Source organism: Ictidomys tridecemlineatus, chromosome 8 (genome assembly GCF_052094955.1).
Source record: "Ictidomys tridecemlineatus isolate mIctTri1 chromosome 8, mIctTri1.hap1, whole genome shotgun sequence".
NCBI classification, from domain to species: Eukaryota; Metazoa; Chordata; class Mammalia; order Rodentia; family Sciuridae; genus Ictidomys; species Ictidomys tridecemlineatus.
In genome coordinates this window covers 113,116,590-113,140,860 of record NC_135484.1, presented here as the reverse complement: position 1 = coordinate 113,140,860, position 24,271 = coordinate 113,116,590, and the positions used below count along the sequence as shown (strand labels likewise).

Sequence of the window (24,271 nt, the reverse complement as noted above, 5' to 3'; positions counted from 1 at the left end):
ACTTGTGATCTTTCTATCTCAGCCTCCTGAGGCACTGGGATTGTAGGCATGCCCTACCATGTCTGGTTATCTTGCCATATTTCAACCTACAAAGGTTAGAAAGTTAATTCTAGCTCAGAATTTCAACCATAAATCTACTTTGTTTCTATGGAGTTGTCAAGTCTGGACATTTCATCTGCCTGGAATTGTATAATAACATGCCATTTTTGCCTAACTTCTTTCACTTAGCATGTTTTCAGGGTTGTTCCATGTTTTAGAATGTATTAGGACTTTATTTTTTTTATTGCCAAATAATATTCCATTGTGTGGATTTATCATATTTTGTTTATCAGTTGATATATTTTGGCCTGTTTCCACTTTTTGGCCATTATGAATAATACTGCTATGAACATTGTATGCAAGTTATTGAACACCTATTTTTATTCTCCTGGATATGTACCTAAGAGGGAAATTGTTGATAACTCTTATGTTTAACTTTTTGAGGAACAGCCAGACTCTCTTTTACACCAGCAGTGCACAAAGACTTCAGTTTTTCCACATCTTTGCCAGCATTGCATTTTGATTGTATCCTCATAGAGTATAGATACCTCATTATATTTTGATTTGCATTTCCTTGATGGCTAATGCTTTTGAGCATTTTTCCTGTGCCCTTTGGTTTGGCCATTTGTGTATCCTCTTTGAAGAAATGTCTATTCAAGTCCTTTGCACAATTATTATTATTATTATTGATGCTGGGATCACACTCAGGGTCTCTTCCATTGAGACAAGGAAACTGAGGCTTAGTCAGTTGTCTGAGGTTTTACACAACAAATCATTATCAGGACTGACTTTCTTCGGAGTTTGTGTTCTTTCCACTAAGCTATATATTATGGTTCGGATCTGGAATGGCCCCCAGCATCTCATGTGTTCAGAGGTGGGGCTTTGTCAAGTGATTGGTTCAAGAGGGTTCTGACTTCATAGATGACTGAGTGGACAACTGGAAGGTAGGACCTATTTGGAGAAGTAGGTCACTGTGTGTGTATAAAAAATGTGTTTAAATGTTTTTAATGTTTATTTTTGGTATACAGTTATTTTTGGAAAAAAGAGCTTTGTGTCATTCCAGAGTCCCCATACTGTAGGGGACCTTTTTTTTTTTTTTTTGAATCCCTTACAGTTTGTAATGATGCCGAGTACTTTGTGACAAATCAGTAAATACTTACTATTGAAGGTCTTGGTATAAGTTCTTTTTTTTTTTTTGTGGGGGGTGTACCATGGATTGAACTCGAGGGCACTTGACCTGACCACTGAGCCATATCCCCAGCCCTATTTTTTGTATTTTTTATCTAGAGACAGGGTCTGAGTTGCTTGGTGCCTCACAGTTGCTGAGGCTGGCTTTGAACTCACAATCCTCTTGTCTCAGCCTCCTGAGCCGCTGGGATTACAGGCGTGCCCACTGCACCCAGCCTCGGTATAAGTTTTGATCATGCTTTGCCTCCCCATTGTTTTGTTAGTTTATTCTCTTCAGGATGTGTGGTGAATGCAAACTTTGAGACTAGAATTTCAGGTTCTTCTATTTTCTTCTTTTTAAATTTTTTTTTTTTTTAATTTCAGGTTCTAAATGAAACTTTTCCCTCTTCTTCAATCCTTCCTGAAAAAGAAAGGAAAAAAGAAAAAAAAAGGATAGAGAAAGAGCAATTGTAAAATATTCTTACATATGTGTTGACATTCTCCAGATGACCTTGTTTTTTTCAGTTTGGTACTCGTTTCCATGTGAATGAATGATGTTAAGATCATTTTAAAATTGTGCTATATCTGCTGATTAGTTACAGGGATTGGGGAGAAAATTACTTTCAAAACCAGAATAAGGTGTTTAATGCAAGCCTTTAGGTGCTGACAGTGATCTTCCTAGGGATCTCTCTGAAACGGTCAAGATAATTTAATTGATAATACTTGAATCAAGATGTTATAAATTGCTTAGTAGTATTGTAAACCTTGGATTTGCAAGAGGTGTTTAGTGCACTCCTATAAGGATGCCACTGAGCCATTACATTCGACAGTATCCATCATCCCCTCTTTTAGGTACTTGGGGCAAAACAGAAAAGATGTACTGGGTAAATTAGAAGCAAGCAGTAATTCTTGACTCAACATGAATATCTAAATGAGTCAGTATTAGTCATAATGGACCAAACATCTGAACTGGGAAGCTCCTTTTAAGTGGCCTTAATTCCTTTATAGTAGTAATTTCTTTATATAATTTTCTCCTTATTTGTCTGGTAACAGTTTTTTTAAAAAATTTTTTTAGTCTTTTTAATTTTTAGTTGTTGATAGACCTTTATTTTATTTATTTATATGTGGTGCTGAGAATCTAACCCAGTGCCTCACACATGCCAGGCAAGTGCACTACTGCTCATCCCCAGCCCCTGGTAACAGGTTTTTTTTTTTGTAACAGTTTTGAGAGATTGTAAGGAATATCATGGAATAATAATAATAATAATAATAATAATAATAATGCTTGTTTAGAACTTTGTCATTTTTCAATATGCTTTGATATTTATACCTCATGTATCTCTTTGAAGCCTTTACAGGCAGGAGGAATTTTATTTGAATTTTTTTGAAAACCAGCTGACTTAGTACATACATGTTAGTAGTCCCATTTACTCAGGATACTAAAGCAGAAGGGATAGTTTGAGCCCAGGAGTTGAGGGCCAGACTGGGCAACAAAGTGAAACAACAGAAACAGGAGCAGTTGGCTGCTTCACATACAACTGCCTTCATAAGGCTTGTGTTATTTTCTGAGATTGCACTTTAATTGTATGGAAAGCAAAAGTCTGCTCTTTTGCTTTTGAAAATGAGAATTTTCCCCCCTAAGATGCCTTTTGGGGAGGCACTTAAGTAATTAAATTTATATGAGATCAGTTGGTTAGAAAAACCAAGTGAAAAACGACTCAGTTGGTTAGAAAAATGAAGTAAAGATTCACTACATAATAATGAAGCATAGAATCTGTTGGTTAAATTTTTTTTAAGATATATTTTGTCTCTATATTGCTTTAATCTGTTATATAATGTCTCATGAGGACTTATTCTTCATAGATGACACCTTATTGTTTCATCCTAATGTGTTGGAAGGGACCATGCATTCCCTCTAGCCCCCTTTTTTTTTCCTTCAGTTTTTTAGTTGTAGATGGATACAACTATTTTATTTATTTATTTTTTTATGTGGTGCTGAGGATTAAACCCAGTGCCTCACATGTGCTAGGTAAGTGCTCTACCACTGAGCCTCAACCCTAGTCTCTCCAGCCTCTTTTTTATAAAGACACTAATCTCATTCATAAGGGCAGAGTTCTCATAACTTAATTATCTCTAAAAGACCCCATCTCTTACAATATCACATTGAGTATTAGGTTCCAAACTGAATTTTGGGTGGGGGACACCAACATTCAGATTGTAAGTACTGTATAACCCCTCTAACAGACATCGAATCTGCTGGTGCCTTGATCTTGGGTTTCCTAGCCTCTGGAATTGTGAGCAATAAATTTTTATTGTTTATAGATTATTCAGTCTAAGGTGTTGTATTACAGCAGCCCAAATATAGTAAGCCACATAAGTAAATTTGCTTATGAAATCTTAGGAATAATCTGTTATAGTATGTTTCTTTCATTCCAGAAAGTTCTCTTATATCAGTTCCTAGCCATTCTACCTCTTCTCCCACCCATGCTTCCTAGGTAACCACTCTTCTCATTTTCCTCTCATCATAGATTAATTTCCCCTCTTTTGAAAGTTCATATAAATGAGATTATACGATAAGTACTCTTTTATGTAAGGTTTCCTTGACACAAGGTTATGTTTTATATTCTTCAGTGTTGTTGAATGTATTAATTTGTTTCTTTTAATTATTGTGTATTTTAAAATAGTGTATCATTATGTAACTATACTACCATTTTGTCTTCTCTTTATAGACACCCTAATTTGCTTTCAAAATAATAATAGCCACAATACAAAAGGCACATATCTGCAGATATTCTTACCTGACATGAAGATAATGGACTAAGAAGATAGATTGTAATTTTCTTAGGTAAATTTATATTCTAGTTGCCCTTTTCTAGTTTCCTCAGTTTGGTTTCAGATACAGTTTGGGAAATACCCTGGCCCCATGGATATCCCAGTTCAAAACCATCTCATCCATTATCCATTATGTATTGCTCTCTACTAAGGGTTGATCTTTTAACTTTGTTGTTGTTGTTGTTGGAGATCAAACTCAGGAGGGCAAGGAGCATGCTAGGCAAATGTTTCACTCACTGAGCTGTATCCCAGCCCCTGATCTTAAGCCCGATATGCCTTGACTATTGAGATTTTTTTTTTTTTTTTAAACAGTGTCTGTTCTCACTTGTGATTCAGTTTTGTAAAATTCTGCCTCTATAAGAGTTTTGTTTTGGAAACTATATGGTCTGCTATATTCCTTTTGGGGGACCAGTGTTTGTTTTGTGACTTGAGACTGTTTTTGCAATTACTCAGTGTTAACTCATTAAAAGCTTTCAATATCCCAACAATCTTTAGTAAAAGAGACCTCTTTTCCTTTTCAACATTTCAGCCCTCTGAATTTCTTCTTACATTTGAAAATTTTCTACTACCTGTAGATCCTTTCAGTTTCTCCACCTCTCCTCCCACTGCCAACAAAACAAAACAAAACAAAACAAAACAAAACAAAACAAAAACAAAACAAAAAACTAATTTGGACATATCCCCGAAGTTAATATAAAAATGTCTTAACCAAAGCTGAATACAATAATATCATTTCTTAAACTTTTCATATATTGCCTTAAAAATAACTTGCATATTTTTCTATATTCTGTTCTGCTTTTCAAGTTGGTGTCTATTATCATTGCATTCAGTATTGGTGATCTTTGGTTCTTTTTCTTTTTTTTTTCAATATTTATTTTTTAGTTAGTTTTATGTGGTGCTGAGATCAAACCCAATGCCTCATGCATGCTGGGTGAGTGCTCTTCCTCGGAGCCACAGTCCCAGTCTGTCTTTGGTTTTTTTTATGTTTTATATCTATATTGGCTAAACTGTGCTTATATTTTTCTGTTTATTTAGTTTTTGTAGACCTATTTCTGACTTGTTGGTTCATTTTGTATCTGAATTTTCTGTGAGGGATGAAAGCTAAATTGGACTGTTAAGGCTTTGTAGAGGTAGAAACACGAATCTGAGATTATAGTACTCTAATAATTGACGTTTTGATAGAAACTTACTGAACCTTATTTCTATCCGGTTAGGAAATGTGCTGATAAACTGAGGGTTGGAAAGAGCACTTGGAAGTGTTTCTAGCTACAGTGAAGTCACTTCAACATTAAGACAAATTTGTGATAATTTTCAAAGCTTCAAGCCTTTCACTATGTTGCTTCCTTCTACACTCCCCAGTTTGGTTCTTTCCTTGATGTTAATAAATAAACAGTTGTTTTGAATTTCTTCTTCTTTTTCTTTCTTTTTTTTTTTAATCTGTCTCCTGATGAAGTTTCTTAGGAGCAAGGATTTGGTCTAATGAGAAGAAGCAAGATTAAGAGATGTGAATAATTTATGAAAGCTTAGATATTGAAGGGAGGAATTAGTTGATCCTTCTTTGTTGCCTTGCACCTTTCTGACTTGACTTGCTGTTACTCTCTTATTTCATCTACCAACTTTCTTGATGTTGAGGATGTGTTAAGGGCATCAAGGGGAGAGGGACACCATGGAGAATGATTTTTATGGTCCTCAAAAACTGACTTGGAAGCCCTCTTAATATACCTTGCCACACACCACACTTAGGAAAAATGGTCTTTTTTTTTCTTTTTCCTTTTCTGGTACCAGGGGTTAAACGCAGAGGCACTTAATCAATGAGCCACATCCCAGCTGCCCCCCCCTTCCCTTTTTAAAATTTGAGACAGGGTCTTGTTAAGTTGCTTAGAGCTTTGCTACATTGCTGAGGGTGGCTTTGAACTAGTGGTCCTCCTGCCTCAGCCTCCTGAGCCACTGGGATTACAGGCATGCACCACCATGCCCTGCAAGAAAATGAAGCAGGTTGCATGTGTCATCAAGACAGCCAAGTATGATCCTTTTGTTGCCTTTTATTACTTAGCTTTGTCGGTCATAGTACTTCAATTTGTTAGTCAGCCTTCTCTTACTCTAAACCTGAGATGATAAGTTAAAGAGTAAAGGTCCTGGGAGTGGTGGTGCATGCCTGTAATCCCAGTTACTTGGGGAGCTGAGGCAAGAGGATCATAAGTTTGAGGTCAGCTTGGGCACTTCAGTGAGACCCTATCTCAAATAAAAAGGATAGGGATGTATTTCATTGGTACAGTGCTTCCCTGGCATGCATGAGGCACTACATTTAATCCCCTTATTTGGCTCATATTTTTCAGAAGTTTCAAGACATAATTGTGGTGGCATGTGGCAGAGAAAAACTGCATACTGTGGTCTGGAAGCAAAGGAAGAGGAAGAGGAAGGAGTGAGGCAGTGGGTGGGGTGGGTGGATTTCCACAATCTCCATCAGTGTTATGTACCAAATGGCCTTCTGAAGACCTCCAACTAGACCCCATCTCTTAAAGGTTCTCCAGCCTCCTAGGCACACCATTCTAGGAAACAAGTTTTCAACACAGGGGCCTCTGCATGGGGGTGGGAGGTGCATTTAAGATCTACACTGTGACACTGAGAAACTTGCTAAGCTATACTTGTCCCTTCTCTTTATCAGTCCCTTCCAAACGTATCCTCTTGGGGAATGTTTGAGAAGTGCTTTGGGAAATGATGAAATAAGGTTGAAACCATCATGGATAGTAATTTTCCCACTTTCTGAACTTAAAATGAGCTGTAAAGCTTATTATTATAGATATTTACGCTTTAGAGATCTAAAAACTCAAAATAGAGTTTTCGTTTTTCTGGTTAGTTTTCAAAAATGAAACTCTCCTTTTGAAATTTGTTTCAAATTTTATAAATTTGTCTCAAAATATGTATATTTCCCTTGCACTTTGCTCTATTACAGTATGCTTCCCATTATATATCCAGGTCGTGTCTAAATACTTGAATAGCGTTTTCTGATCCCACAGGATACTCATATTGGTTTTCACTGAATGTTGTCTTTTACTTGTTCCTAGAATAGCACTGATTTATCATGTGTACACATCTGAGTTCATTGTAAGCTCAGGGTTGAAACCTGTTGAGAGCCACAGCCAAAGGGGCCCCAGCAAAGTTTCAGACTGCCAGCTGATGATTGGCTCACAGGGCCCTAGCAACATCTAGCTGATTGGCTCCTCTGCCGTGATGCTCATTGGGCTGTTTCCCTGCCCTTTCAGACCATGGAGCGGCTCATTGGGGGACTTTTTTGGCTCCGCCCACGTGACCCAGCCAATGGCCTCAAGAGCAAGAGGATTGTGGGAGGTGGGGAGGCTGTGGTTTGGGGGAGAGGCTTGGGGGAAGCCGGTGGTGGCAGTTGGGGTCTTAGGGTTTTTCCTGAGGAGCTGTTTTGTTTGGCCTGTGTGGTTCTAAAAATAAAGTTAGTTTCTTTTGATAAGTGGCTCCTGATTGTGCCCAGGCAGACTGCGGCAGAAACCATCTCAGTCATCTTATTCTCTCAATGCCTCACATTGTATGTTGTTTAAAATGTGTTGAATGGGTTATACTCAGAGGTACATTATTCTAAACCTGAACCTTAGAAATTTATATTATAAAAAAATAAAAAATTATAATATGAAGTCATAAGGGAAGCCATCAAATACCTAATGATGTCAACTGATATTTCTGTGGCATTATATAATATATAAAATCTTTCACATAAGTTTAACTGCATACTTTTGATTATTTGTGGAGGGTTATAGATTTTGTTTTTTTTTTTGGTTGTTGGTTGGTTTGTGCTGCTGGGGATTGAACCTAGGGCCTTGTGCATGCAAGGCAAACACTCTACCAACTGAGCTATAACCACAGCCCTAGATATTTAATCATATTAACAGAGGAATAAAAAGAGTATGGAACTTGCTGAAGCTCACTTATCTTGTTAGAGGTGAAGCTGGAACGCAAATCTGGTATGTAAGTTATCTAAAGTAATCCTATAATTAGTATGTGGACTTTTATTCAGGAAGGTTCTGCTTTAAGACAAAACAGTATGTATTGCAAGGTGACAGTTGAATTCTTTCATTTTTATTTCTGGCAATACATTAAGCAGGTATTTAATTTGCAATGCTCGGTTTATTAAGAAAAACTGGTATCAAGTTATTTGCCCAAACTAACCGTGCCAATAAAATCTCAGCCGTTTTATACTAGAAAGATTAGACAATCAGAGCACTATAGACACATAAAATGATTTGAGTGATTGTTCTCAATTCTCTATTATATGGAGTCTTAATTATTACCATTTAGATGGCTAGGAAGGAAGTTCAACTATAATGTGGCAGTTGGTTAGCAAACTCCTGCTCAAGGCCAAATGTGGTAAATGAATTAGGAACTTTTTTTTTAAAATTGAGAATGACTATATCTTTCAAATGCTGAAAAAAATGTTTCCATGAAAATTGCATGAAACTCACATTTGAGTGTCTATAAAATTTTATTGGAGCACGGTTGTGCTCATTCATTTATTTATTATTAAGCACTGCTTTTGTGCTCTAGTGGCAAAATTGAGTAGTTATGACATAGACCAGATAACCTAAAAAAAACCTGAAATATTTACAGAAATTCTTTGCCAGTCTCTTTGCCTTATGGTATTAGTGCTTAATTCTCTGTGGAACCTCAATTGAGAAAGGCTAGGATTTCAGTGAAGGTTAGATTGCTATAATATTCTTTCTATATAAGAGAGGAGTATGTGTATTGTATCTGTTTGGAAAATATGATCTTTTCTTTGCTCATCTTTTGGCTTTGACTATCCAGGTTTTATTTTGTTCTTATTTTTCATAGTATTGAGCATTTTGAAAATCACTTTTTAAAAATAATGCCATACATTGGGATTTGTTTTTGAGGTGCTGCTAATTGGCAGTTCCAGACTGGACAGATTGAGGCCAAGTAAAGCCTGTAGGTACTTGTCGAACAGCAGTGAAATTAAAAATCACCTGTCAACATCAGGGAATTTTATTATCATTTTCATTTTTGAATAAATGAAGAATCATTATATTCCTGTAGCTGTAGCACTGAATGGAGAAAGAAACTGGTTATTTTACCTATGTGTAGACTATTCTTTGTCTCTGTAGCCTCATAAATTACTATCTGCTAGCCTTTTTTTCTGGCTTTGTATAAAAATCACTTCTCTGTTAAGTTTTTAGTTAGGAAATGCAGAAATAGAACTGCTTACATGGTCATGACATAACTAGCTGCAAAACTTTTAAACTGCAGAGGGAATTGGCTATCTTACAGTGTGATTGAGTTTATTCTTGGAGATGTGTTTTTTAAAAAAATGAGGGCTGTGTTTGCTGTCTTCATGCTGGTAGTTTTATATGATGCTGAAGACAATTGTAGACAGGGATGAAAGAACTGTTTGGAGAGCTGTCAGCTTCTTTAAACTTCTAGTTTGTATGGCACTTTTATAACTTCCATCTAGTTTTGACAAGAGAGGTTCTTCAGCATCGTGTTTTCCTGTATAAGGGAAATGTTAATAAAAAAAAAACAATTTTAAGGGTTGACAGAAGTCTTAAGACATATCACCCAATAGTGCTTATTTAAGTACTTAAATTGCTTTCTAAGTAGAGATGAATTGGCTCAGATCCACTTTTCTATTGCCTGTCAGTAGGAGCAGCAGATGACCAAAGAGTTGGAGTGAATATGGAGGGTAGGAGAAATGGGGGAGTTTGGGTTGTACAAGTGTGCCATAGTACACAGTTCCTTTGGAATTGCTTTGTGCTATTCTGTTTTTCCTTTCATCTTTTTCCTATCACTCTTTCTTTGGGGAAGAGGAGAGGTAAGTAATTTACAAACACCTGTCTTCCGCAGATGAATTGCCTCATTTAATAATTGGTGTTTGTGTTTTAATTTCGTTTAAAAATTCACTCTACGTAAGATGAAATACAGTTGTGTTGATAGCTGAAAAAATGTCCTAAAGGGCAGCTGATGGGCTTATACTTTGGTTTAAGTGTCTTCTGGGAAAGGGCATATGATGGTCCAGAGTAAGGGATGGAGGGGTACCATCTTCAGTACTTTCTTGTAGTCTCACCTAGGTGTGAGTGCTTTCTCTGCTGTATTTCTTTCTCTGTGCTACCCCTCCTGCCCTTGCTGCTGCTGCTACTGTTGCCTGGGCAGGTATCTATAAAAGGGGTAGGTTGTCTGTAGTCAACAGGTTAAGCAGTGGGTCATTAGAACATTGCATTTATCTTAAACATAGCCCCAGGAGTTTTACTACTACAGTGGGATTTTGCTCCAGCCCTGGAGTATCTTATCTAGATAAGAATAAAAACATAGATGATTGAAACATAATCAGAAGCAAGATTCTCTTCTCTTTGGGTACTGAGGATTAAACCCTGGGCTTTGTGAATGCTAGACAAGTGATTTATCTCTGAGCTGCATCCCCAGCCCTTTTTATTTTATTTTATGCTGCTTTTTTTAATATATATTTTTTATGGACACAATGTCTTTATTTTTATGTGGTGCTGAGGATTGAACCCAATGCCTCACATGTGCGAGGCAAGTGCTCTCTCATTGAGCTACAGCCCCAGCCCCTATTTTGTTATTTTTTATTTTTATTTTTTTTAAAAGAAAGACATTTTTTTTAAAAGAGAAAGAGAGAGAGAGAGAATTTTTAATATTTATTTTTTAGTTCTCGGCGGACACAACATCTTTGTTGGTATGTGGTACTGAGGATCGAACCCGGGCTGCACGCATGCCAGAAGAGCGCGCTACCGCTTGAGCCACATCCCCAGCCCCTATTTTGTTATTTTTTTAAAAAATATTTTATTTTACTTTTAGACACAGTCTTATGAAATTGCTGAGGCTGCCTTCAAACTTGCAATCCTTCCTCAGCTGTCAGAAAGCTGGGATTACAGGCATGTGCTACTGCACCCAGCTAGCAAGATGGTTTTCTTTCAGTTGAAGCTGTTTGGAGCCAGTCAGAAGTGGCTTTTTGGAAGAGGTGAGGTTTTTCTGAATGTGTTCGTCAGCCATCTGTTACTGTGACCAGATGACTTGAGAAAATCAACTTAAGGAAGATTTATTTTGGCAAATGATTTCACAGATTTCAGTCCATGGTCACTTGGCTCCACTTTTTTGGGGGGCTTCCTGTGATAAAGCATAAAACATCATGGTGGGGAGCATGTGATAGAACATGACCATTCACCTTGTGGTCGCCAGGAAGCAGAGAAAGAGGAAGGGGCTGGGGATAAGATATAACCTTCAAGGACATGCCTCCAGTGACCTCCTCCTTCAATTAGGCCCCACTTCCCAATAACACCACCATTGAGGACCAGGCTTTCAACATATGAGCCTTAGGGGAATATTCCAGATCCAAAGTATAATAATACCGAGGGAGAGTAGATTGGGATCAATAGCCTTTTTAAAAAATTTTTTTTTTATTTTTTAGTTTTCGGTGGACACAACATCTTTATTTTATTTTTATATGGTGTTGAGGATTGAACCCAGTGCCCCATGAATGCCAGGCGAGCGCGTTACCGCTTGAGCCACATCCCCAGCCTGATCAATAGCCTTTTACAAACCTAGCTTGGGGAGCCGGTGTTGTGGCTAAGTGGTAAAACATTTGCATAGCATGCATGAGGCTCTGGGTTCTATCCCCAACACCACATAAAAATAAAACAAAACCCCAAAACAAAATATAGATATTAAAAAAAAAAACACCTAGCTTGGGAACAAGATTGGGAGTGAAGTCAGACTGACATACTCTGTTTACTTTGCGTCAGACATGGCTGTAGGTAGTGGGCATCTAGTTCCTGTCCTCCCTGTAGTCTGCATGAGGGTGACACATCTACTGGGTGGTAGTTATTTAGTGGGGGCAGAAAGTATAAAATGGGGTATAGTCTAAAACTGAAATAATGCCCCCTTAAAGAAGTCCATGATGAATGGTTAAATTTGAGACCGTTGGGAAATAGTGTTACTGGGAGACCACCAAAGGATTGTAAAGCAGTCCCTTAAAATTTTTTGAAAGTTTTAAAAGTTTTCACTTGCTTTTGCTTTATTTGTTTAACTTCTTTGGGAGTAAATTTCTGTTAACATTCAGAGTGTCAGCAGGGATATGGAACAGGTAAAAAGTCTTGTTTTCAAGAGTTCTAGAATTTAGGGTGGTTGCTTTTATTTCCGATGGTTCTTTTAGTATTTACAGCAGAGTTGAAAGGCATAAATTATTTTAATAATGTGATTAAGTCTTAAGGTCTAAATTACATACAAATCAGGTATATCATTAGATCCATGAACTTTTGTCACTTCTCATTGAGCAGAGGTCAGTGTCTTTATTAAATTCTCAGGGCCTTGAAAAAATCTGGCGGTTTTTGCTTTGGCCTCAGAGCCATGAACAAGGTCAAATCACTGTTGTTTTAGCCAAAATTTCCTTGCTTCTGTTTAATTCTCAGTTTTCCCCCTCGAAGTTCCCTGTCTTTTTTTTTTTTTTTTTTTGGCTACAGGGTGTTTCTTACTGTATCTTCTCTAAACAGTGTCCTAGCTCTCTCTAACGATGCCATAGAGTATCTCTAAATAACTGGTTGTTTTGTATGTGCTCCTCCATTATTTCCTATACACATTTAAGACTGTTTTGATTCAAAGAAACAGTTTCATTAAAAATAATTTAGTCAGGGGAAGTTCTTGTTTGGCGGGGACTGTGAGAAGTAGGCTGGCCCAAAATCTTATCACTTTTAATTGTTTCATGATGATCAGAAGCTCACCAGTTACTCAGTTTAAAGATAAAATTATTGGAAGTTTGAGGTTTACAGGATAAAAATAACAGTTCATTTGAGACCTCGTTGGATTATGATGTGTGTGCTTATTAATTACCTTTTCTTCCTTTTACTCTTTGGGTGATCATCTCTGATATTAATAGTCTACAATCCTACCTTTTGGAAGATTGCACTGAGGAAATAAATTTTGGGTTTTGTGGCAGTTCAAATTTGTATCTATAATGGAATTCAACTGTTGGCTTTTTGGAGGGCATGTTAATTCTTTGACAAAAGTTAGAGCCTAATGAGAAAGGAAAGAAATTTGTTTTGATGTTAGGAATTTTTTCTTACCAGGCATTCTTCCTTCAATAGGTAAAAATTTGAAGATGAGAGAGAGAATATTTATACTTCTGATTTCATTGGTCAAATGAAAAGTTTTCTCTGTTCTCCCTCTTTCTCTCTCTTCCCTTCTCCTTTTCTTTCTTCTGCAGTGACTTCATAAATGTAAAATCTAGATTCCATTTTGAAATAGAGCTTCTATAAAACTTTATGTAATATGTACACACATAACTAATGTATATTTATACAGTTTGTTAATATACTTTGTAATTATTGCTGCCTCATTCATTAAGGATTAACTATTTCTCAATAGAAACTTGGTAAATAATGATGTTGTTCTAATTCAGACTTAATATTGCATATATCTCCTCTCCCCTGTTTGGTAGTGCTGGGGATTGAATTTAGGATCTTGTGTATGATAGTCTAAACAAGATAAAGCAAAACAAAATGACATTTTATTTTTGGTATTAGAGGTTGGACCCAGTGCGTCATGTGTAGTAGGTGTGCCCTCTACCACAGAGCTACATTCCAGTCCTGCACATACCTTTCTTGAGTGCTGATACCACACTTGGGTATGATATGTAATCCTTTATCATTTTTTTCTCTTCCTCTTTCAAACCTTGTCCTTCTTTTTTGTATCTGATATTGGTTCTCTTTATTGCCTATTCTTTTTTTTTTTAATATTTTTTTTAGTTGTAGATGGACGCAATATCTTTTTTTTTTTTTTTTGAGAGAGAGAATTTCAATATTTATTTTTTAGTTTTCGGTGGACACAACATCTTTGTATGTGGTGCTGAGGATCGATCGAACCCGGGCCGCACGCATGCCAGGCGAGCGCGCTACCGCTTGAGCCACATCCCCAGCCCAGGACGCAATATCTTTATTTTTATTTATTTATTTTTATGTGGTGTTGAGGATCGAACCTAGGGCCTCACGCATGCAAGGCAAGCACTCTACCACTGAGCTACAACCCCAGTCCTATTGCCTGTTCTTTTTTATTGTCAGCTGTCTTGCATGATATATTAATTCATTTTCTGTTACTGTAACTGACTATGTGAGTCTGAGTAAAAAAGGTTTAGTTAGCTTACAGTTTTGGATTCTGAAAAGTCTAAGCAGTCTGGCTCTGGCTCTGGTTCTGGTAAGAGCCCTTTTTGGCTTTGGCATATCTGGTCAATGACATTGTGGTGGTGGGAGTGCATACAAGAAGGAGGAATCACAGGGCCAAGTCAGGAAGAGTGTGGAAAGAGTCTCTTTTATAACAAGTCACATTCCTGAGATCTAACTCATGATCCCATGAGAACTACCTTAGTCCCTTATGAGTGCAGTGCCCCTGATGACCTTACTAACTCCCATTAAAGGCTCCTGCTTAAAAGTTTTACCTCCTTTAAATATCACCATACTGGGGACCAAGCTTCTAACACATGAACCCTTTGGTTAAACTACATCTAAACCATAACGGTGGCTCTTCATAGAAGCATTTTTCTTGGATTCATGTTATTCTCCTTTCTACTCACCTGCAATTCCATTTCTCACTGTGCCAAATACCTGCTTCTTTGAGTGTTCAGCATATATCTTTTTCTGACTGTTTCAGATTATACTCAGAACTCCACCTGTTTAATGGAGTGAATAACACCTGCTGACTTACGTCTTCCCTTGTCTCCCTTTATTTAGGGGCACCCTCCCCTCCATACTTTTTGTATGTACCTAAGATTGTGTCTTTTGTTTTTTTTTTTTTTAATTCTAAACTCCTAAGGCACAGTTTGTGTTCTCTTGATATTGTGCCTTTTGTTTACTGCCCACTTTTAAATGATGAAAATACATCACCCCCCATTTCTTTTTTCCCCTTGTGGTAGGAGAAATTGAACCCTGGTGTATATCAGACAAATGCTCTGTCATTGGGCTATACATATCCCAGCCCCTCTTATTTTTTTTATATATAATATTTTGGTAAGACTGTATTTAATGTTTTAATTAGCATAGTGAATTTCATAGCTAAAATAAAATCTTTGGTAATAAATGTCCTTTTGACATGTCTGTACAACTGTAATAGAAAATTCAGATAATGGAGTAATAAAAAAATATCTAATTTTTAGGTATCCTTCAGAATCTGATTCTGGTAAATATGTCTGTTAACACTGTTCACTTGTAAGGGTAAAATACTATGTTAGACTATATGGAAGCAGAACACACAAGATGGAAGAATTTGGGGTAGATGCTTTGTAGTGGGGAAAAAGTGCTATATATAAGTGAATGTGAAGAACATGGTACTTTGGAAAAAATTGTAAAATATGCCAGTCAGACCATATGGGAATAAAGGGCTCTCTTTAAAAAAATTATTTTTAAGTGGGTACAATATTTTATATTTATATGGTAGCTGCGGATTGAACCCTGTGTCTCATGCATGCTAGGCAAAGATTCTACCATTGAGCCACAACCCTAGCCCCTAAAGGTCTCTTTTTAAAGCAAATAAAATTAGATCTTTAGCAAATTTGAAATAACATTAAGTACAAAGCAATTTCTGCAGGTCTTCTTATAAGTTGGACTGAATGTGGATAGTTTATCAAAATGTGTGATTTATAGAACAAATTAATACATGGAGGTGTCATAGAGAAATAAGTATTTTTAGGGTCATTTTGATCAGTTAAGGAAGTCTTGAAGGAATTGACTTGTCATGCAGCTCAGGATTATTATTATTATTATTATTATTATTTTTTGAGTTTCACTTAAGAAACACAAAGTTTTTGTGTGTTTTGCTTTTTTTGTGAAAAATATTTTTCAATAAATTTTTGTCATTTTTAAAAATATTCTGATATATGTATGTAACAAGGTTTATGATACTATAACCAGAATAAAAAAACAAAAACAAAACAAAAAAAAAACGGAAAAAGGTGGGGAGGAAAGTAATTGTTGAATTTCTTTCTATCTCCAAGCTGGCAACTTTGCACTATTTGTCTATCATTCACTTGCCAGCTCTAACTTGTTTGCACACTCAAAACACCATATTATTGCACAAGAGCCAGTGAAGGCCTGTGGTATAACGGTCAGTCAGTTCCTTGCTATTTCAAAAAGTCTCTTAAACCCAGAGAGGGGGAAAGAAAAGTCCAGAGCATAAAACACTATTCTCTATTTCTTTTTTTTTTTTAAGAGAGAGAGAGAGAGAGAATTTTTTAATATTTATTTTTTCTAGTTTTCAGCGGACACAACATCTTTGTATGTGGTGCTGAGGATCGAACCTGGGCCACACGCATGCCAGGCGAGCGCGCTACCGCTTGAGCCACATCCCCAGCCCTATTCTTTATTTCTTTAAAGAATATGTGAAGGGTTCTTAGTCCACTCAAACTCCCCTGATCTTCTCTTTGCACCAAGGAGCACAGCAGGGCTTGATTTGGTTGGATTTTTATTTCCTATATGGATGGCCCAGGGGCTCCTAGGTCTTCATGATTCAATGTCTTTTCTACTAACTTTTGGTTCTTTTTAAATGTTGTATATGGGATCTTAGGTCTATGAACCTGCATAGATTATTGAGTCATAAACTCTACAAAAAACTTAAAAGGAAAAGGGGGAGAAACAAGTTTTATTATATTTTTATTGTTGGCTTAAAAAAAAAAAGACCTCTTTAGCCTCCCTGCTTTGTCAGTTTGTGGGAAGTAAATCTCAATGGCATCAAAAGTTATAGTCTTCTCACACTTGTTAAAAATAAAGTCTTTAAACAAGTTTGTTTCCATTCACAAACTTTACCCCAACCAAAAAAAAAAAAGGAAAAAAAAAATAACCCCCCCCCCAGAACCCATCCTTCTTCCTTTATCGATCCCCCCAAAGGAGAGCAGCAGTCTTTTCCACCCTGATCACTGTCACATGACCGTGTCCACACCCATCAGCTTTGGCATAAGGATGGGTGGCGTCACACCATTGTTTAGGTCTTCCTCAAACTCCAGCAACTGCCCCATGAAGTTAAGATTTGGAGAAATATTGGTCGCTTGCCTTTGACAAATTTGTAAGCATCAGTCATGGTCATTCGTGTGTACTTCATCAAGTAGGTGATGACAATGGTGGCAGAGCGGGACACGCTGGCTTGGCAGTGGATGAGAAGCCCTTTCCTACACTGGTGAGCTTCCTCAATTAACTCAAAAGCCTCTTCAAAGTACTGCCGCAGGTTCTGCTTATTGCTGTCGGTGGCTTGCAGTCACTTGTAATTGAAGAGATGTTGATGACGTAGCTGATGTTCAGCTGCTGCATGGTGTCCAGGTCCTCCGTCTGCTCCTTGCCAAGTAACAGGAAGGGCAGGATGGGCGTCAGCTCTGCATTCTCGATCCTTAGGAGTGTGAGGACAGACTGAGGTAGCAAGCTCCAGGCCGCAGAAGCACCGCCCCCCACCTCCCCGCACTCTTGGAGCTAGAGGGAGTTGTCACAGAGGTTTTCATGGTTCTGCTTAAAACTACTAAGTCCACCTTTCAACACCAGAGATTCTTTGCCTTCTTTCTTCAGGGACTCGAGGACTATGTGAAGTGGCTGGGGAGGGCATCACTCGGCTCGGTTCATTGGTATTCTCATCATAAACTATAATTTCTTTGGAAACGTTCCTCTTGAAAGAGTCCTTGCCTTCCCTATAGGAAATCAGGTCTAGAATAGTGATCTTGCCTTGCTGCAGTCTCCGCCGGCTGATCTTATCAGCACAGTTAATATGGACTGCTCCTTGGATGTGACTTTTGTTGTATTCCATGAAGGACCTGCAGTCAATGATGACAGGGCCCTGGCTTGGCAGGTGACTCTTGCTGCATTTAGTCATCTTCTTTGCCAGGTCATTGGGGTAGATTATTTTGATGCTGGCTAGCTGCTTGGGGTCCCTGACACAGGGCTACCCACCCCACCTGATGGAATTAAAATTATTCTCATTTTTGTTGACCATCTGGTTAGCAGGGCAGGTGGTAGAGGTTCTAGTGGCGGTGGTGGCAGTGCCAGCAGTGATGGCATGAGTTTGGGTCTGATTGTCCTTGTCGTAGGTTGCCACAGTGCAGCAGCTGGCACTGCTGAATCCACAATTCAGCGAGTGGGCAGAGCCACTGGATGAGCGCATATACGTCAGATTCGCAGTCTTGAGAGACACTACTGTGGTGATGATGACAGGACGGTGGCTATTGCTGCCTGGAGTGGCAGAGCCAAGAGCTAGAGTCTAAACAAACGTTGAGATCCTGAGTAGTGCCACTACTACCCTGTCGTCTAAAGGAGACGGAGGCATGAGGAGGCTGAAAACTGGCAATTCAAGAAGAACTCAAGAGTTTCATAAATAACTATAGCCCTCTGCCGCAGTCTGGCTGGGCACAAAATAACCGAGTCACCACAAAAGCCTTGTAGATTCAAACAGCAACTCTTTTATTCCTGAACTCTCACCGGCACTCTACACTTTCTGGGGAAAATACACCCTCCACCGGGCTCTGCGTACCAAATACCCTCTGAATCCTGGGAGAACTCAACGGGAACTCAAGGAGGGGGGCGCCTGAGGCAGCAGGATACGCCCTATTCCCAGCAGGATCCACCCCAAACCCGGATCCACCCTAATCCCTGAGCAAGGTCACCTTTCAAATCAAAACTCTCAAACATTCATGCAATGTCACTGCAAATGACCTGGGTCCAAGGCAAGCCCATTTCCACAATGGAGAGTCCTCCCTCTAAGCAACATTAGGTAGGCTGACAAGGAAATTGCCATGCGTCATTCCTACTTGGCTATGACTCTCAGCAGCCCTCCACCATCTGGTGCTTGGCTTCAGCTATGGACTGTCACATTCAGCCCCCGTTCACTTGGCTTCATTGATCTCCAGCAGCAACATAGTTCGCAGTGCAGGATTATTATGGATGATTATGATAAGAGGAGTTGGGTAATAGGAAGGGTCATAACTTCACTTTTACTCCATGGTGGAGCATAATGGGTTGTATGAAAGTTTGGATACTAAATGACCAGGTCAGATAGGTGTGATAAGTGAACATGTTGGTCTGTCTAGAGAAGTAGGTCACTTGTATTAGATTTTTTTAGGATTGTGAGGAAAAAATATAACTTCAGGAATGGGGCTTTATTGAGGGGTAGCTTTGGATAATGTCTGTTTATTATCTGTGCATTTGTTCTGGGTCCTGTAACTTCTCAGACTAGGATATAGAGTAGTTCTCATGGAGAGAACCTTAGAAACACTTGCATGGTACTGCCTCAACTCTGGTGGTCCCCTCTTTCTATGCCATGTTTATGAGAGTGTCTCTGTGGATAAATTTGTTACCATTCCTTGTATAGTCACCCTAGATGTTCAATTAGCCTATATTTGCCTTTGGGAGGAACAGCAACCCTGTTTCAGTCTCGCACAACCAGAATAGCATGATTGTCTTCTCCAATAGACACAGGTACCTTTGTGCTGGAATACCCTACTGTGGGGCTCTTTTTCTGAGTAGATTGTAGCTGGTTTGCTCAGGTACTGAAGGCCTTTGAGGCTCTTCACCGGAATGCCAGCATGTATTGGTGAGAAGAGTTATGTTTGAAGTAAAGAGTAGTTTGTGTATGATTTAAAAGAAAACAAACTAAAATTTGAGCAGGGTGAGGAGTAATACACCTTTGAGATGTCGTTTTTGAGATGTAAGAGGATGGCTTCTGACAGTGGAAGGAAGTAGTTTTTTCTTAAAAATTTTTATTTGCAAGTATATAACAGAAAACTCTATTCTCACCTATGTGACTGAAAAGTGGAACACTGATTATAAAACATATCCTGTTATATATATGTTGTCTTAGTATGACCACAAATGGCGGACATGTGTTGCAAAGTACTCTGTTTTGAGTGTGAGTAAAACCTAGTTTGTTTAACCAAGTAAAGAAAAACTATAAAAATTTAAGTTGTTTTTTAAAAGAGTTCTTTGTATTGTGCTTTGAAAGACCAATGTACTTACTCCTTGAAGGAGATAATAATGCCCAATCAGTTCTTCTGTGTTTATGGTGTTCTGCTGCAATTGCTTTTTTTGGATTTTGCCAGTGTGTAAGTCTGTATTCCATTACTGTCCTGATATACTTGGGGCTAAGAACTTTATAAGGAAAATAGGTTTAAGTTGGGTGTGATGGCGCATGTGTGTAATCTCAGTGACTCTAGGAGGCTGTGACAGGAGGATTGCAAGGTTGAGACCGGCCTGGGCAGTTTAGCAGGACACTGTCTCAGAATAAAAAAAAAAAACAAAAATAAAAAGGGTAAGGATGTAGGTCAGTGGGTTCAATCCTCAGTACCTAGGGAGTGGGGAAAAAGAAAAAAAGTATTATTTAGCTCACAGTTTGGAGGAGCAAAGGTTTTGGTGCTGGCAAGGACTTTATGGTGAATAGTATCACAGAGGTGGAAGTATATGCAAGAGGGAGAGATCACATGGTGAGATGGAGTATGTATATTCTTTGATCTCTCTCTCCTTATAAAACCACCTATATTCAGTCATGGGGGATCTACTCTTATGACCTTATATAATCCTTATTACCTTCCAAAGTCCTCACTTCCAAACACCATAGTCAGTTTACATTTTCACTCTCTCAATACCTCACTGTGGGAATTTAATTCCAACATGAGGTTTGAAGGGGACAAGTCATATCAACTAGTAACTACATTGTCATTTCTTGGGACAGGAAGATCAAGAACATTTTACTACTAGGGCCAGCATTGTGCATGTCACATTGACTTTTTTTATTCATATATGTATTATTAAAAAAATACCCCTTGGTGTCACACCATATTCCATGGTGGCATGTGCCTGTAATCCCAGCTACTTGGGAGGCTGGGGTAGGAAGATAGCAAGTTTGAGGCCAGCTGGGCAACTTACTGAGATCCTGTCTCAAAATAATAAGGGCGGGGGATGTAGCTCAGTGGTAGAGTGCTTGGATTCCATCCCTATGAACACATACAGAAATAGAAAAGAAAAAAAAGTACATATTTGTAGAAGCAGGTCAACTACATTTCTAATACACATGTATTTTAGCCCTGGCCTCAAGACAATGTGTTTTGATGCAAAGAATTTTGACTTTGGAGACATAAAGCTGAAGTTAACATGTTGTCCTATACTTGTTAGTTTTGTTACGTCAAATAAAACAATCTCCCCACATCTCAATTCCATTAATTGTAAAATAGGCATTACTTGCTTTACAGCAGAGTTCTTGGAAGGATCAATTAATTATATTAATGTATATTAATTAATACTTTTTAAGCTGAACAGAGGACATCTATATATAAATTTATTCTCATTTCTGTTAAAGGCAATCCTGGCATTTTTGCTTAAGAGTAAATTTTATCTGAGTAGTCTGTGTTTGCTAATTTGGACTAAAACTTTTTCAGTTACTGATCTCCTTGTCCTCTCTACCCACCTTTGATACCATTTATTGCCATGTAGTCTATGGTTATCAATAGAAACTCTGCTGATTATTAAATCATGACTCCAAAATATTAACTTGCAAGTTCCCATCTATTTTCCGATGTATTTTATGGTCATGCATTAGAAATGAAGTTTTCTTTTTGGGGAAGGCCATGATAGCAGCAGTCTGGAGACCGTGGATAAGGATTCAGTGCCAGTAATAGTTAAGGATTAAATTGATGAATGGCTGTGGGCACAATGGGGCTGGCCTTGTATCTTAGTCAATTTGGGTAATATTTTAGAATGTAGAAGCTTTTTTCCCTTTGTCAGTTCAATTTTGGTTAATATTGATTTATTTTTCTGTCTTTGAAAACGATATATGTTTATATTTTATTTGGAATATATCTGTATCCCTGAAGGACTTTGGTTAAGAAGTAAGAATTTTATGGAATGTTTATATGCTAAAGAACAAATAATTTTATAAAATACCATAATTTTAAAACACATTGACTCCAGTAATTCTTAAGGCCAATATTCAGAAGTTAAAAAAACCCCAGTCTTTCAAAAATTTGTTAGCCAAAGTATTTGGTACTATAGTGTATATGAACTTGTCCCTCCCCCTGCTGGCTGACTCTTTAGAAACAAAATGGGTTAATAAAAAGCGGAATCCTAATTCAATCCAGAGAATATTTGTCAAAATTTATATTCTCTAAAAGTGGCTAAAATTATAGGTGTCAGCATTTTGCAGAAGCAAGTGACTGCTTTATGTATGTCCTTGTTTGTGACTTGCTTGCCACGTCATTTAATGTTCAGAGAATATTAATTTAGCTTTTTTTTTTTTAAGGTAAACTAGATTTTAGATAGGCACGTATCTAAAATCTCTGTTTGTAGGGGCCAGTCACCATAGCTACTATTTTTACCTAGTTTCTTTTTTCAAAACAGCAGCCAGTAATTTAGTGTCTTCATTTGATCATTAATTCTTTTTTTAATTAGTTTTTTTATTTATATGTCAGCAGAATGCATTGCTGTTCTTATTACACATATAGAGCACGATTTTTCATATCTCTGGTTGTATACAAAGTATATTCACTCCAATTCGTGTCTTTATACATGTACTTTGGATATTAACGTCCATCACATTCCACCATCATTTCTAACCCAATGCCCCCTCCCTTCAACTCCCATCCATATGCCCTATCTAGAGTTCATCTATTTCTCCCACGCGCTCCCTACCCCACTATGAATCAGCCTCCTTATATCACAGAAAATATTCGGCATTTGGCTTTTTGAGATTGGCTGATTTCACTTAGTATTATCTTCTCTAACTCTATTTTTTTAGTTGTAGTTGGACACAGTACCTTTATTTATTTATTTTTATGTGGTGCTGAGGATCCAATCCAGTGCCTTGCACGTGCTAGGCAAGCAAGTGTGCTACGGCTGAGCCACAACCCCAGCCCCACTTGATCATTAATTCTTATGGCATTTAATTACCTATAGAGTATTGATAGGTGTTGGCATGGACATAGAACATTATGTTGCTATGTAGGTGTTGGTGTGGACATAGGACATGATGTTGCTATGTGAGTATTCAGAGCTTATCTTCTGCTTGGGATCTAACTATATGCTAGTGAAATGTCACGTAAAATTCAGAGCAGTTCTTGTTAAATAGCATGATGAATGTTATACACAGTATGATTTGTGGAATTAAAACTCAGCATTTCAGTTTTAGTTATGGAGTTACAGGCTTTTTTATCTGGCTGTAGGTGAAGTGTGGCTGTTAACTATAGAAAGATTTTGATAGGATCATGGAACATAGGTATTATGTATGGTTTTCATGCTCTGTAACTGGAGCTTTATTCAAAGTTTCACTGTTTTTAGAGCTTGTTAAACTTTTATTGAACTGCTTGCTATACTTGGTGTAGGTATAGAAAAGAGAAAATACACTGTGTATGTTCTTCGGCTTTATGCGCCCTTCTCACCCCCAGGAATGGGAAAGTTGATCTCATGTTTCTTTCTAATGCTGGGTTAGGCTATGGTCTCAGAGTTATATGTTGCTGGGAATGAAACCCAGGGCCTCTCAAATGTCAGGCAAGGGTTCTACTATTGAGCTACCCACACTCTCTTCCCCACAGCTTCTGGAGTTATTTTTTAAGAATGTGCTCAAGGAGGGAATGGCATAAACAAATTTTGTGTAATTTTAATTTTGTTTCTTGTTTAAGTTAATATTTTGATTTCTGATGATGACCTTTTGTGGTGTTATTGTTGAAAAGTTTTAGATTTTGCCATCCTAGTTTAACTAAACAATTTCTTAAACATATATTCAAATAAGCAAGTCATCATGGCTTTGATTATATATAATAAATGCCTAACCAGGTTGGACAGTCATCTGTTTTTGAAAGGTAAGTAGACCAAGCAGTCCAAGACAAATAGTATTTGAACTGATTGCTGAATTCTGTCAGGTCAAATTGTGTCTGTCTAAAACATGTGGATGGGTTGGATTAATAACATATGTGAAACTTTGTCAGGGCATGCTGTGTGTCTTAACTTTTTTGCTACTGTATTTATAGTGCTTGAGATATAATAGACATACAAAAATATATGATGGGTGGATGGAAAAAAGGAAAAAATGGTGTGATTAAGTTTGCCAGTATAAAATATGCCTAAAACAATTAATTTTGAAATGAAAATGTTTAAATATAATTTTGTTACTTTATTGTACTCAGTAGAAGGCTTCCTTTCTTTTCCAGTGTAAACCAACTAATTAAAGACAAAATTTCATTCTC

At 37.7% G+C, this 24,271-nt stretch overlaps 1 protein-coding gene, 1 non-coding gene and 1 pseudogene across 3 annotated transcripts in view; 1 reads left to right on the top strand and 2 right to left on the bottom strand.

Moving 5' to 3' along the window:
* Positions 1-24,271, top strand: part of Zfand3 (zinc finger AN1-type containing 3) — a 328,149-nt gene that overhangs the window by 14,746 nt on the left and 289,132 nt on the right. The window lies entirely within an intron of this gene.
* Positions 7,855-7,928, bottom strand: Trnaa-ugc (transfer RNA alanine (anticodon UGC)). Its single transcript has one exon. It is a non-coding gene; the product is annotated as a tRNA-Ala (tRNA).
* On the bottom strand, positions 16,917-18,429 carry LOC101956905 (dual specificity protein phosphatase 10 pseudogene; annotated as a pseudogene).